This window comes from Gasterosteus aculeatus, unplaced genomic scaffold, assembly GCF_964276395.1.
Source record: "Gasterosteus aculeatus unplaced genomic scaffold, fGasAcu3.hap1.1 HAP1_SCAFFOLD_79, whole genome shotgun sequence".
Classification (NCBI taxonomy): Eukaryota; Metazoa; Chordata; class Actinopteri; order Perciformes; family Gasterosteidae; genus Gasterosteus; species Gasterosteus aculeatus.
The window spans coordinates 37,909-54,839 of NW_027554934.1; the positions used below are offsets into that span (position 1 = coordinate 37,909).

At 45.6% G+C, this 16,931-nt stretch overlaps 1 long non-coding RNA gene across 1 annotated transcript; it reads right to left on the minus strand.

Annotated features, from left to right (window-relative positions):
* Positions 1–4,736: 4,736 nt before the first annotated feature.
* LOC144395115 (uncharacterized) lies at positions 4,737–16,523 on the minus strand. The gene is made up of 2 exons (XR_013457320.1): positions 14,885–16,523; positions 4,737–14,810 (listed from the first exon to the last, which is right to left on the minus strand). It is a non-coding gene; the product is annotated as an uncharacterized LOC144395115 (long non-coding RNA).
* Between the last annotated feature and the right edge of the window lie 408 nt (positions 16,524–16,931).

The following is a 16,931-nucleotide window of genomic DNA, read 5'->3' on the forward strand; positions in this document are numbered from 1 at the left end:
ATATGGCCACGTAGTCCCGTCCATTGAAATGAATGGCCACGTAGTCCCGTCCATTGAAATGAATGGCCACGTAGTCCCGTCCATTGAAATGAATGGCCACGTAGTCCCGTCCATTGAAATGGATGGCCACGTAGTACACATGGGATATATATATGGCCACGTAGTCCCGTCCATTGAAATGAATGGCCACGTAGTCCCGTCCATTGAAATGAATGGCCACGTAGTCCCGTCCATTGAAATGAATGGCCACGTAGTCCCGTCCATTGAAATGGATGGCCACGTAGTACACATGGGATATATATATGGCCACGTAGTCCCGTCCATTGAAATGAATGGCCACGTAGTCCCGTCCATTGAAATGAATGGCCACGTAGTCCCGTCCATTGAAATGGATGGCCACGTAGTACACATGGGATATATATATGGCCACGTAGTCCCGTCCATTGAAATGAATGGCCACGTAGTCCCGTCCATTGAAATGAATGGCCACGTAGTCCCGTCCATTGAAATGGATGGCCACGTAGTACACATGGGATATATATATGGCCACGTAGTCCCGTCCATTGAAATGAATGGCCACGTAGTCCCGTCCATTGAAATGAATGGCCACGTAGTCCCGTCCATTGAAATGAATGGCCACGTAGTACACATGGGATATATATATGGCCACGTAGTCCCGTCCATTGAAATGAATGGCCACGTAGTCCCGTCCATTGAAATGAATGGCCACGTAGTCCCGTCCATTGAAATGAATGGCCACGTAGTCCCGTCCATTGAAATGGATGGCCACGTAGTACACATGGGATATATATATGGCCACGTAGTCCCGTCCATTGAAATGAATGGCCACGTAGTCCCGTCCATTGAAATGAATGGCCACGTAGTCCCGTCCATTGAAATGAATGGCCACGTAGTACACATGAGATATATATATGGCCACGTAACCCCCTTCAGTCGAATGAATGGCCACGTAGCACATATTCAAGTAGGCAAGGCATGTGTATATAATACAATATCCAGTTCAGTTCTCCTCCAGTGTAGTCTGACACGAGGAGGTAACAGGGTCCCATCGTCCAATGATCATCAATGTACTGTGGTCAGTACCATTCATTTATTCATTGGCAGTCATGTACTATGTAATCGAACATTTAAGATATTGTCGTATTCATTCCATGGTATTATCGTATCCATTTCATATTGTCATGATAATATAATAAAAGTGTCATTGTCTAGGTCGACATGTGTAATGGAAATTTGATTACATCACACGTACCACTAATCCCTTATGTGTAATTATAGGATTATGGTGACAGTATATAAACACAATGTCCATCCCGGTTAAATGATCCACAGATACCGATGACAGTAGACGTGTAAAGATGAACACCGCCCCAAATAATACCCTGAGGGACAACCTGTTCATGAGGCGCGTCGCCGACCAACAACAGACACTGGATCAGTACGGCCATCAAAGTGTCCGATATGATCGGCAATTCAAGCCGTCGTCTTCATACACAAAACATCGTACAACCGCGGCAAGGGGCTCGCGTGTATTGGAATTCGGAAGACTCAATAGACCCAGGTCCAGGCCGAGGCCTGATCCGGGGCCCAATTCGCCTCGACAGAGTCAAGCAAACAGGCTCGGTGTCCAGAGTAATGAGCGACCTAGATATAATCCGTATGATAACACGGTATGTAGTACTACATCCAAACATATGAGTATGATACTATAATATGTTATTGTTTAGGACCTTACCATTGTTTATTTCGTACACAGCGGCCCCATGACAAACATGGACGTCAACGGAGTCAGACAACGGCAGACGACTGGGGTAGAAGTGGACCCGCCGAAACCAGGGGACAATACACGAGTGTGCCGAGATCTGGATCATTGCGCAAAGATGAACTGAATCGTAACGGTGGCTATAGGCAACACAAAGGTCCACCGATGTACGGCCATCCCAACCCTATGAATAATGCCTACAAGATACCTAAAGCCAATCATGGTGACAGAGAACAGCGGACAACACATGACGCACATGTATTCCACTGTACCGGTAATCAGACTAATCAGTCAGACCCTTGCATGACCAGGGGCCCGCCTATTGGCGGGGGCACTAGCAGGAAACGTGAATGGAAGGAGCCAATGGCATCAACATCCACAGTGTTATCCTCGGAATCTGAGGAAGAAGGTGAGGACACGTCAGATAAGAGAGGTACTATTCCTGTGACTTCTACGGGCGCATGTGTTACTACAAGGGAGGCGGGGTCCGGGTCAGACTCTGAATCAAGTGAATCATCATCGTCATCATCATCATCATCATCCAGTTCATCCTCAGAGTCCTCAGATTCAGAGGATGAAAGTGAAAAGGCCCCCGCGCTGACGGCTCCCGCGTCGACGGCCCCTGCAAAGAAGGCCCCCGCGCCGACGGCTCCCGCACCGAAGGCTCCCGCGCCAAAGGCTCCCGGGCCGAAGGCACCCGCGCCAAAGGCTCCCGCGCCAAAGGCTCCCGCGCCAAAAGCTCCCGCGCCAAAAGCTCCCGGGCCGAGGGCACCCGGGTCGAAGGCACCCGGGTCGAAGGCACCCGGGTCGAAGGCTCCTGCAAAGAAGGCCACTGCAAAAAGAGCAAATGTACCAAAGGTCCCCCCCCAAAAGGGCGCTGTACCAAAAAAGGTTGTTGTACCAAAGAGGCCTCGTCTCACGAGGGATGCACTCGGGGCCACTACGGCTGGTACATCCAGTGGCTGTAAAAAGGCAAATAATGCAGGAGCTAGCAACGATACACTCGGCGCCACTACGTCTGTTACATCCAGTAGCTGTAAAAATACACACGATGAAGGAGCTAGCAGAGAGTCACCGGAGCATATGATCGCGTTGGAGAAGAAAGTGGCAGTAGTTACATTGCGTAGGATGACACTACCGTCTGTCGCGCCGGCGTGTTCACCGTATAAAGACGACTGGACATCAATAGCTGCACCGGTTGCTGATGTTAGTGTACCACCTGATACCACAAACGCCCCGGCTACTGTAACCACTTTTCTCCGTGCGCCGCTAGATAGTGAAGTGTATGTCCCCAGCATAGACCTCACTTCAGATGGCGAAGATGATGATACCGCGGAAGGGGACACGGACCGATTAAATACGGCTATACCCCCGGCCCCGGAGAAAGACCCTGTACCCCTGGATACCATCGGCCAAGGCATCGGTGGTGGGTGGCAGATCGACGGGACGTGCGTAATTGGAGACGACCAAGATAGGACGAACAGTGCTATAGAATCCATCCTGGGGACTGAAGACCCAGATGCCATATCAGCTGTAAGGTCCGTATACCAAAACAATGATACCTACCTCGACGTAGATTCATTTGTGCGGGACCCTCTTGAGCAGCATTGCGATGAAGTTGAACAGAGCATAATATGTCTCAGCAGCATGTGTGATGATATCAGCGTGTCGGAACCAGGACATGTGGGACCCATCATTCCCAGCCCTAACCCCCCTCCGGTACCAAACCCTAACCCCCCTCCGGTACCCAAACCTTCGGTACAGGTACCGTATCATCCCACTGACGTGCCACCAACGTATGGACAGCATACATCGGCGGTACAATATATCCACATGTCACCAGTGGGACGTGATCAATCACAACATGGCCAGCATATGCCATCGATGGGATGTGAGACACAACAGGAACGTATGTCGTCACCACTGCAGTATGTTCACTTGTCGCCAACGCAGTACAACCCCACATTGCCACGACATGAACCACAGCAGTCATCGACGCCGGGATATGTACATCGGTATGACCCACATCAGTCAACGGCGCCAGAATATGCACACCATCAATGTGACCCCCATCCAGGTCCACCGACTGCTACACCGCCCCCATCCATCGCCATGCCGCCACCTCTACTACCACCAACCAGGCCTTGTGTACATGCAACTGATCAATCGCCATCGTCCACCTCAGATCACCCACCCCAAAAGTACCCCGGGCAACAGTATGCGATGACGACTGGTCAAACAGTGGCATGGAATACAACCTTACTGCTGCAGATATTGCAGGAAAGTAGTCAATGCAGTGGCTGTAGGATTGAATTCAACACCCAAGTGAAAGTGATAGAGAACAAGTTGATGTCCAACTGTCCGATACAACTCCCCTGTTGCAACCAAGCCTCGTGTTTCTTCTGCGTACACGACACCGGTATGAAGAACAGCTGTGCAATACACAAAATGACATCAACGAGGTCTGTGGTCAACTGGACTATTGATAAGATAATGTGGGATTGTAGCAGCAGCTTCCAGAATCTCAGGACTGCCGCACGAGACATCATGGACCCCTATGACAGCGTAATGTGGCCCACTGTAGCCGCCGTTACGACTTGGGGTAGGTCCACGTCAAGTATTGTTATCTGACATGCGTGTATATACCTCTCCTTGTGACCAGTGAATGGACGACTAATGAATAATTGAACTTTTCGTGTCCACAGACCACATGATGTCGATTAAGGATCTCCATCGAAGCAACTTCGAAGGGGCGCATACAAGGGATGAGGCTGTGGCGTATGTATCCCTGGTCTACAATCCTACCTTCACAGGTCACATTGTCTCGGCCAGCACAACTAGGGTATCAACATATGAGACCCATCTACTGTTAAGGTTTCGGAAGCTCTCGAGGGAGGACTCAATCCTCTGTTCTCGTCCCGGCCGGAAACGAGGACACGAATGAGTCAATTCGTTTAAATTCAAAAATCAAAAGTTATTTAATAACTGAACAACGTAATAGGGATTACAATTACAAAGTGAAATACTAAGCGAACAGTGGAATATTTCGCGAAATAGAGAATCCTCTGAGCAAGTCTGAAGTGACTTATCAACGCGGCTGCAGGAGAAGTTCTAACAGTCTTTTCCCCGCTTTGGTCCTTTGAAAACTCTTGAGGTGTGTCTTCTTTGGTGCATTTGAATGTCATTGGCCTCTTCTCCAAAGGGTCACCTCCTCCATTGTCCCTTCCACGTCGAGGTGTGAAGCTGCAGCTGTAACCTGAAACCTCTCTGTCCTATTCGTCCCTCACATTCCAATGCACTCAATGTAGATACTGTGGCTTTATGCCCCAATGAGTGAATTTAACAAAGCATACATCGTTTAAGTTTTCATCTTATAACTAGTACACTTTAATTACAACAACCCATCACTAATGATCCCCGTTCATCACACTTCATCATAAGATCTAAAACAGTTCATGTGGTTCAATTCTCAAGACATTTGCCTCAGTCGGCTGCCTTGAAATAAGTTGTTCATTTATTACCTGACAGGAGAAAAAACTCCCAAAAAACCCTTTTTGGGGATAAAATTGGGAGAAATCCATAAAGAACGGCAATTGGCATCCGTCCCCAGGTTTTAACATCACATTGTGACAGAATGTTAATGTGTACAGTGTTTATATGATTTAAATGACTATGAATTGTGTTTGATTGAAATTGCATTCACTTAATCTAACATGTTAATGTAATAACTAATATCTACTAACACACAAACTATAATTCTAACACTAAACATTATTACACGTACTATAATTCCCTGACTAGGGGTGCACTTCTGGCTTAAATCCCTAACAATTCCCTCCTTGCTCACAGTTCACTGTGAGCATCTCTCAAAGACAGAAAAATTATCATACAGTCACATCCGTCAACAGTGATTGTCCCTCATCATCTACTCGCAATTGATTTCCCTGTATGCTAGTCTCACTAAACACAATATCGATCAATCCCTGCAGGAATCCAAGGATGCAGGAGATGCAGCTTCATCCGTAGTGGACTAGATCATGACTGTAACACAAGAAGGGTTAACGCAGACAGGAATGCACTTTTCCGTTGTGCTATAATACTGACAAACCCGTTGGTGAGAGGATTGTCGTCGCCTTAGTTGTCTGCCAGCTGCTGGTTCGAGCTGTCAGTCCAGCCAGTGCTTTGGACTCCGATCCGTCAGGCGCTGTATTATTGGGAATGAAAGTACAACAGGCAGATCCAAACATTCTACAGACTCCTCCCTTCTCTGCCAAGATCATGTCCAGTGCCATTCTATTTTGCCATGCCATCAAACTAGTCTTATCCAACTGCTCGTGGAGCCCTGTTATGGCATCCCGGGTGAAATTTATGAATCGCTGCTGGTTGTAGTATATGTAATTAATCCAGTCTACATTTTTATTGATTGTCACCCACCAGAAGAAAAAGGATTCTATGCCGCTCGCAATTTGATTCCTGGCTTTAAACTCATCAGGCACCCCTCTGGGCACCCCAATGGCATCTAAGTACACATGACTATCAAATGAGCCCGCAGGACTAGTGGATCTCTTCGCTCTCCTGGCGACGTGAGGATGTGGTGAAATCAAGTCTTGAAATGTGGTCTCCTTCACTGGAAAGACATAGAATGGCATGATAAGCTGCACTAATGCACAAGTACCCGTCCAATTAGCTGGCAGCGTTGGATAAATAACCTTAGTTCCACACCACCACCAGAGGTCGGCTCTGGAAATCGTCTGATTCAACACACTTGAATATCGAGTGACATTAGCAAACTGAACTGTGGTACAGTTTACTCCTGCAATGTCACCTACTTTTATCCTTCCCGTTATCTCTGATACTATGCAATCAAATGTACCATCTGGAACCATAAATGGAGGTGGCGTGCTCAAGGTAGCTGGCGGATAATCCCATTGGAACTCTAGACAAGTATGGTGGACAGGCTGAGTCTGCAGGACAAAGAGCTCCAGTATACATTTGAATATAGGACTTATTGGTCTGAATCTGGAACGTACAGGAGTGGGCATAGGCCTAGGTTGAGAACACACTATACAATCTGTACTGTACTGCATGTTTGTGGCAGTATACTGTACCCATTGGAGCCATAGATTAGACTCCGAGAATCCAGTTTCCCGTCTTACCACACCCTCCCAAGAAGTGTCAGCTTCAGCTCCAACCTGATCAGCAGTGGATTCCTGTTTGTTAGCAGAGGGTTTACCAACACTCTTAAACAACCCTTGTGGGCTTTCAATATCGTATGTCCCTCCTTTCAACACGTATAGTCCACTGTCCCCCAATTCTGGATTTTCCAATGTGATTATTAGTGGATTGCACAACCCTCCCCCACATTTTGCCAAATCTGGATATCGGTTTTTCCGCATCGTTAAACGGGTTTGCAGCCCAGGTTTAGGACCAGTTTTAGATGACTTCCATCTACCAGTGTGTGCGAACTTCCATTCTGCCTCCTCGCAGTCACAGCCGTACTGCTCCACTGGCTTACCAAACCTGACTCCTGGTCCACATCGGTTGGTGGTGGAACACAAGTATTGGTCCGACCTCCAAAACCTGAGGTCTTGGACTCCGCAGGCTGCAATATCACAATAATCAAATTGAACAGATACAGTTATATTTTCCTTGAATGTCTACGTGAGAGCAATTGCTGCTTGGATGTTAGGTGGTAAGGAAACATCTTGTCGACTGGGATGGGATAGATCACTTACAGACGTCATGTCATCGTCACCTGTGTGAACAGCTGCACCTCCCCGAGCTGAACTTGAACCCCCTACTACCAACTGATACTTACGCTGTGGGCGAGACATTTTCTGCTTCTTTGTCCCCTCCTGTGTCTTTTGGCTCTGAATGAACTTGCCTGGTATTTAATCGGGTCTCCGCAAGGGTCTGGCTTGGTGCCTTAGCAGGTGCACAATGTGTGAGATGATGCCAAGTGGCTCCCGCTTTACCTTTCACCTTTACCGAGTGTGACGTTGCCAATACTACCTCCCAAGGACCGGTCCACCTTGGATCACTCCACTTGCGCTTATGGGCCTTAATCCACACCCAGCTGTGATCTGATTCTGGAATTCAACATCATCTGGCACCCTCCTTGGCACCTTCTTAGCATCCTTTTCGCTTATTTATGTGACCTTCAGACTAATGTAGATCTGTCTTTCTTCTTAAGGCTTTCTCTGGTGGTGTTTATTCCTGGTGATGTGATCTTAACTACCAGTAACTGTGTCTACTGTTAACCGCATCAGTGTCATTGGTAAACCGTGAGTTTCCCCTGAGGAATCAGTGTAGTTAGTAACACATAATTCCTTATTCAATCTTTCTCCCACATGGCTGCTGTTGGTAACCCTCCTGAAGATGTCCCCCTGGATCTCTTAGTGAATCTGGTCTCCGTCGCTTAAAGTTCAACACATTATATAGGGACAAGGTATCTGAAACTAAAGGAAAAAACACTATAGGACATATATTCACCCCCCCCCCAGGGGCAGCTCTGGATGTGTCTTTCAAGTGATGCTCCCATCCCTGTTTGTTTCTGGAGGGATAACATCATCAAACAGAATAGCCGCTCTATATGTGGCGGTGCCACAGTGATGCTTCAAGTTGAAAACACATGTTGAGGAGGAGAACATAACCAGTGGGTCTATTGTTGAGACCCTGCCCTTCATAGTTTACTCTCCCTCCATAAATGGACACCATCTCTCCACTTGTTGTCGTGTGGATCCACCTGCATTGAATAATGATCTCAGCTCTGTTTGGAGTGAAATAGAAACAACACATACAAGAACTTCCAGCCTCCTAAAAACAATTCTTATTTTCAATTCTTACTATGATATATGCCTTTTAACCGAGACAATGCTGTAGTTATCTGAATAGGCACAATTCTATGAAATGGTGGACTTCTCTCTCCTCCTTCTGTCCAAATGTTCCCCGTGAATGTGTCTAATGCTACTTAGTTTTATCTTGGTAATGATTGGTCATTGCAACCGAATAGCCGCTCTGAATTCAAAATCCTCAAGTTCTGTTACTGTAATATCGTTGGCGTATGTTTGCATCCTGAACATTTTTATCATATGTGTTTATCAAGTGTCCCAGCAGTTCCCGTTCCTTCTCTAATCTGGAAATTGTGTCACATTAGCTCAGTGTTTGTGGATTTCTTCGTTGTATGTGTGCCTATACTTCTCCTCCTTGATGTTCCTCTGTTGGAACATCTGTTGTTGTCAGCGGTTTGGTCAGATGACACGTAGCTGTCATCCTAGACGTGTGATTAAGCTTCACGCTCCCTCCTTGGACCTCGGATCACCTCAGTTCCTGTGAGCAGACTGCTCTGCTAACCGGAGGTCCCATTAGGACAAGATTCCCCAATCGGACATTCGTTCCAGGAAGAAAAGTTCAGGTTGGATCTTCCTGCGTTGGCCATCGTCTGCTGTTATCCCAAAAATGCCACTTGAGTAGCTAAACTCTAACATCTAGTGTTTTCCTAAAACATTCGAATCAATTTGTGAGTTGTTTCATTGATAGAACGACTGTATGTTCTTCTTAACACCTTAAATCAATGTCATCTACACATCTCTGTTGGTTGGAATCTTATGGTTGTGTTTTTCTCTGCATGCAATAATGTTCCCAAATCGGCAGATACTCTAGTTGTATTCTGTTCTCCCCCAGTCCCTCATGTTGAGGTAGGTGTAAAAGCATCCCTTCACATAGCCTTTGGTGATGCTAATCAACCCCAGGCCACCTCCTGGCTTATCCAACAACTTCGTAAAACCCCCACAACGCCGTTTCTACTGGGTGTCGTTGCCGATCTGGACCGTCTCGCATTGGAGTCGCCTGTTCCTACTGAAAAGCAAAACATAGTTAACAATTGCCATGCACATGTATTCGAGGAAAAATGTGTCAGTAAATTTATCATAGTGAAATAATTCCCCCCATACCAACCGTGTGTGATTCTTAAACCTGTTGGGTGACTCTGAGATGAAATACAACCTGTGGATGAATTTTATGGCTCCGACACTTCCCCAGGATTCCTCCTCTTATCAGTCGTTGGTTTAGGGAGGTCTGCTCACTCCCTCCTCAACCATGAGTCGCCATCACCTTTCAACCTCTGCATCCCCTCTGAAATCTATCCTCGTCCCTAATTCACTCCCATCTCAGCATCTGCCTGTTGTTTCTCCAACAGGGAGCTAAACTCCCAACAAAGTCATCATTTGTCCTGACTCCTGATGTTCACCTGATGGTGGAAGGAGTTCCCTAATGAACATAATAAACACACATACCTACCTACTACTACAACTGAAGAATTAGCACCTGGATGACACTCATAAATGTTGTTTTCTTAGAAGGAGAAATCCCTTCTTTGTTCTTGCTGTTCTGGTTCTGTTCCCTCTTGTTCAAATTCACTTCCTGCAAGTCGCTTTGGATTAGAGCCTCAGCTGAATGAAGCATGTGATGCGTTGACGTAAAGAATGCCTCTGCATATCTTTATCTGCTCCTAGAGTATTTACACATTGTTTTGGAAAATTGCCTTTCTCAAACGGCCTTGTTTCCAACCGATTTGAGGAGCCATTTATTATAGAAATTTAAATCTCCGACATAACTGATTATGGACCCCCATAGTCAACTCATGAAAAATTAACACCAATATTGCCTTCGTGTCCCCGTTCAATGATCTCGTTGAGTTTTGCTTGTAGGTCTTACCCTCATGGTGTATGACTGTTCCATGTCTTCATCAACTAATTGACCAACCAAGTTCTCTTTGTTCATTCTAACCTCAAAGCAATCTGCTCATTCCAAGTATACACAAAAATGTTACCCCACATTCTCACCCTCACAGTCAATTTCTTCTCCTTTTGCCTTCAGCCTGTTTGCTCTGTCATGATGTGTCATCACCTTTGAAAACCTATGCATTACTGCATAGCTCTTCAACCTGTTTTTCCCATCTTTGCTTACTTCCCCATTAAAATAAACCATTCGACGGCCTCACTGAAGGCCTCCATCATTATAGTCAATTTGCTGACCTTTGTGACCACTTTCACAAGTGGTCGAGCATTTGCAGTATCAGTCTCTAAAACTTCAATCAATGTATCAGAATGTGAACCTCAAACCCCGGTGATATCAACAAAAGGTTCTCCAAACCCTTCAGGGTCATAAAACAACAATGAAAATTGTGAGTCCCTTGATCCCAAATAGTACCAGGAGATAATAAATCAACTTAGCATCAGACCCATCTGTTCCAGACCCCCCTCCAGTGTTAATCTCCACTTTTATTGCTCTTCAGCCCAAAAGCAAAGCAGAGGGTGGGAGACGTGTCTGTTACCTGCAAACACAAACTCAGCTCATGCTTAGTTTGATCCAATCCATTCATTCATTACTGATAGATCACTAACCTCTCATGGTTAGCGTGTCCAAATGTAAGGGTGTACTACTTGTTGAACATTACAGGATGACCGTCTGTAACAAATTTCCATATTTCGTGTACTGGTGCTATAAATGTTCCTTTGATCAGACATTTGCTTCAATCATCAAGATACTGTATCAAGTGTATCGTGCACTATACACTCAATAGCAGCACTCAACAATTTACCGCCCATCTCTGAATTCAGGAGGAAACTCGAAAAACTACAAACATTAATCCAAAAAATCGACAATATATACAACAACTCTCCTAATTCCTTATCACCTTCATTCCTCATTTAAATCTTACACAACCTTGTATCTTAATTTCAATGACTGATTTCCTTTTTTTAATCAATCTTCCCTACGGGTTTAAGTCTAGTTTCAGCTGACACTCTCAGCAGTGTATAATCTCTAGGCTCCATTTTTCTACCTGGAATGTGAGTCGTAAACCGTGGAGGCCGAGGGTGCTTATCTGAGCTGTTGGAAAGCAGCGGGGGTCGGTGTGTCACCAGTTAGTTGTTTAGGGCTCGTCTGCTTTGTCTCCATCAAAGCAAGTGGCATCTGTTGCTGTGGTCACCACATATGGGGAGGTGGAGGCTGGGGTGTGCCCAACCTCTGGTTCTGCCTGGACTGCAGTGAGTTGGGAAACCTTCCTGGAGGAGCATTTGACCGTGTGTTCCCTTCATATTTCACTGGACACGTTCTTGACCAATGTCCCACCTGCCCACATATAAAACACACATCAACCCCATACCCTCCTTGGTAGTATCCACTCCCTCGGTTAGATTCACGGCCTCTGTCTCTCCCTCTGTACTTTGGTGGTTGCTGGTATCCTCTCAATTGGTTTCTCACTGCTGGACCTACGGTTGGATGTGTGGCTTCTGGAGGAACAGGGTATTGAGGTTGTTCATCTCTCACCGACAGTTGTTTCCTGACTCTCTGTTTTCCGTTGCTTCTGCATCTGCTGCTGCCAGTTGGATCTTCAGGAGTCGATGCGTCATCGTCCCCAGTTCTTCCTGCCTCCTTGTCTCCGCAGCTCTCTGTATTTTGTAGAAGTGGGTTAGATGGTCTCTCCATGTGCTTTCATCCATGTCGTCCAGTCCCACTACTCCCTCCAACGCTGTTTGAACAGCCTGGGGCAAGCCTTGCTGCACAGTGTGTCGCCAGGTTACTGCAGTAGATTTGTTATTGTTGTGTCTTTCTCCTGTGGACAAATGCCATTCTGTTTCTGCTCTCCTCAGATATTGAGACATGTCTTCACCTTGTTTCATACTCAGACCCATCAGGATGGACATGCTTGGCTTTGTAGGCCAGATGTTTCGCATTGTGGCCCAAAATACTCCTCTGACCTTATCAAATGGAGCCTCATCCTCTTGGTTGGTGGTTCCCGCTCTTGCTTCTAAGGCTCTTAGGTTGACTGTTCCCTCTAGACGGGCTATTAAGGCTCTCATATCTCCAAGAGCCAACTCATCACCTATTGTGTATTTTTCAAAGAGCAGGATCCATGGGTTAGCTCCTTCTCCCAATGGCGGCAGTGCCTTCTCCAGCGCTTCCATGTCCCGATGACTCCAGGGCACAAACTCGCTCTAACCGTTGGCTTTCCTCAGTAGTGGGCACTGTGGGACAGGGGAGGCTGCAGGTGGCTCATTTCTTATAGGGAGAATATAGTCTGCATAGCGGTCTGGAGTCTTCTTCACCAGGATACAATGCCTATTGTGATGACATCCTCCATCAGCAACCTCTCCTTCTTTGTCGTTGTTTGGATGGGTCCTCTGCACGTGTATTCTGATAGACAGGAGTCCTGAAGTAATATACAGCTCCTCTGCGGCCTCCTGGTATTCACTTGGTGTTTTACGGCCATGTTCACAGCTACCTGCTTCCTCCTCTCTGGCCCTGCCAAGCAGTTCCTGAGTCGTAAGCGCAGCCATCATGCAACCTGGAATACTCTAAACAACCGCTAAGCTGTCCCTTCTGTCCTAGGTGGTACTCTGTCACTAACTGTAAGAAAAACCCAAACTAAGTCACCCCTAACAGCTGTCCGAGGAAATGTCAAATTGAACTATCAACTGGAATCGACACAGTAAAAACAAATAACCAAATCTAAAAAGTAAGGAGGGCAATTTACAACATCAAATCAGTCCAATAACTGCCGTGTAATTACTAAAATTATCCTGTTAGACCACTAAGTTAAATCAACTTATCAGTACCTCTCACCAAAAAATCAAATCAATCACGAAAACTGTAAAAATTAGTATAATCAATGGTCAATGCCCGAAGACTATGGTTACAATTGAACAGAGTAAAAAGAGAAAGAATTAATTATATCTCAAATCAAAACTCAATCTTCATTCAAAATTCAAAAGTCTAAAAATTAAACTTCAATAAAGTTAATCTTGATGTCTAAAAATGAATTACTCCAAATTATTAATCAAGGTTACAAAATTATTCAAAGTTATGATGATACAGTCAAACTGCCGGCAATATCAATCAAGAAGTAGAGCAGAAGCACTCCCACCCAAATGCCGCCAGAGATTATACCACAATATAAACAATGATCCACCCACAACCCAGAGACAATGCAATGACAGTCAATCTGGTTTCAGCTAAACATTGGAGATCGAAATCAAACAATTCATAACAGCTTCTCAAAAGCACCACATCAAAATTAAGTCAACCTCCAATTTCAATCCAAAATCGATGCAGAACTATAGTACAAACCAAATTCAACGTGACATTACAGCACTTTAATGTTTCAAATAAACGTCAACACCAATCCAGATATCCGTCAAGTTATCTTATCAATCTTTGCACTGTCCTATTAAGCAAAGGCAAATGTGCATCAAAGTCAACGTCCGAACACGGCAAGTGAAGAAATTGAACTCCCCCTCTTGTAATTCCCTCTTACACCCACCACATGGCACACTCAGGGGCTTTCCCCTCACGATGTGCACTTACTCCAACCACATGAGGCGCTGTTCAGCCGATAGCTGAAGATCGAACACAGAACTACCAAAGAGGAAGTGCCTCGACGCTTCCGGTCATGGATCGTAAAACGCCGTGTGCCGGCGTAGCAAAGGACAATGGGCTCAAGCTAACTGCTAACCCACAACGTGGTCAAGCTATCAGCACCCCGCAAGCCCCGCTATTTCCCCAGTGGAATCACCAATGAGACCCCGTTAGCCGCTAGCAAGGCAGCCCACGTGGTCCGGGTTGGACTACTCACCAACACCTTAATATGCTACGGTTTTACAACCCGACGCCGGAGATGATCAGTCTCCAGTTCGGATTCTATACATATATATACACTGTTAAACAATCACATACACGTATTAAAACATAATTTGGAACATCCATACATCAATCAAGCACATGCACCCCGCAACTCAAACACTCACGCACCACGTACTAACACTCACTCACACTCACACCACATGCAGATGTATATACACTATCATTTACACTAAAGCGCATATCCGCCACCCACCCCCTTCTAGACAACCTATATACCTAATTCATAGGATTTCTAGAGGGTGGAAAATGTTAAGCAGATCTTACCAGTCGCCGCTGGATTTCTCCTTTACTATAACCTCCACCAGTCGCCGCTGGATTATAACTTTACCAGTCGCCGCTGGATTACCTTTAACCAGTCGCCGCTGGATTACCTTTAACCAGTCGCCGCTGGATTACCTTTAACCAGTCGCCGCTGGATTACCTTTTAACCATAAACTCAACCAGTCGCCGCTGGATTTTCGCGTAAACCAATCCCGTAGAGCAAGCTCCCCCCCCCCAATCTATTAAATCCTGCAATACCTAATTGTGAAGGACTTTATGCACAGAGAGGGGAAATGAAGAGAAGAGTCTTCTCTAAAGACGCCGTAATTATTGTGGGAAACCTAGTGGACAACATGCGCATCGTCACACCTCATGCGAACCCCCTAACCAATCCCATACGGGTCTACTTGTATGATTTTATCCTGCTGGTCTTTATGTCTCAGCAGACCAGTTCGCCGCCTGGATTTTTCTAACGCTCTAAGTGTGTACCTGAACGCACCAAACGCGCGTGTTTGGAATTTCTAAAAGCCGGCTCCCATTCGCATTCACTTTGCAAAAGTATGCCCCCACTGTTATTCAATATCAGCTTATTATATTCACCCAAGTCATTAATGTACTAGCCTTTAGTCTTTAGCATCTAAGGCCTTGCCTCATGGCCGACTGCCAGCACCACTCTAAATCTTCCTAAACCTACCTATCACAGAATTCATGAAAAAGTTTGTTTTACCTTGTTTGTACCCGTGGTACCTGCAGTCAAACCTCTCAGCAATGCCTTCCCCCAACGAGAGCCCCACGTTGGGCGCCAACTGTTAAGGTTTCGGAAGCTCTCGAGGGAGGACTCAATCCTCTGTTCTCGTCCCGGCCGGAAACGAGGACACGAATGAGTCAATTCGTTTAAATTCAAAAATCAAAAGTTATTTAATAACTGAACAACGTAATAGGGATTACAATTACAAAGTGAAATACTAAGCGAACAGTGGAATATTTCGCGAAATAGAGAATCCTCTGAGCAAGTCTGAAGTGACTTATCAACGCGGCTGCAGGAGAAGTTCTAACAGTCTTTTCCCCGCTTTGGTCCTTTGAAAACTCTTGAGGTGTGTCTTCTTTGGTGCATTTGAATGTCATTGGCCTCTTCTCCAAAGGGTCACCTCCTCCATTGTCCCTTCCACGTCGAGGTGTGAAGCTGCAGCTGTAACCTGAAACCTCTCTGTCCTATTCGTCCCTCACATTCCAATGCACTCAATGTAGATACTGTGGCTTTATGCCCCAATGAGTGAATTTAACAAAGCATACATCGTTTAAGTTTTCATCTTATAACTAGTACACTTTAATTACAACAACCCATCACTAATGATCCCCGTTCATCACACTTCATCATAAGATCTAAAACAGTTCATGTGGTTCAATTCTCAAGACATTTGCCTCAGTCGGCTGCCTTGAAATAAGTTGTTCATTTATTACCTGACAGGAGAAAAAACTCCCAAAAAACCCTTTTTGGGGATAAAATTGGGAGAAATCCATAAAGAACGGCAATTGGCATCCGTCCCCAGGTTTTAACATCACATTGTGACAGAATGTTAATGTGTACAGTGTTTATATGATTTAAATGACTATGAATTGTGTTTGATTGAAATTGCATTCACTTAATCTAACATGTTAATGTAATAACTAATATCTACTAACACACAAACTATAATTCTAACACTAAACATTATTACACGTACTATAATTCCCTGACTAGGGGTGCACTTCTGGCTTAAATCCCTAACACTACTTACATGTGATCAAATGTGGGCTATGCACTGGTGCTGCTTCCTGTTCCATGATTCCACCATACTCGTAATATGGTTTGTAAACAAGAACACAAATACCAGAATGCATGTCGGTGATATGCCGGTCGATGTAGTTTCACGGTTCTCAGTGTACATGTATGCATTAGCTGCGCGTCTGAAGGTAATGTATGGGTGCATTGACTGCCCATTCCATGTAGCGACTGCATGTTCTACACTCCGGGGGGACCTATGGTATCATGTGTCCGCCATATGCAAAAAACTCGCCCTGCCTTTAGATGAAGAGGGACTGGCATCTACCGTGGCCATGCCCTGTGACGTAGAGGCATCTATGCGGGTGGGGGTGGATGTGGGGAAACGGGTACCTGAGAGGGCACGTGATGCCACACTCA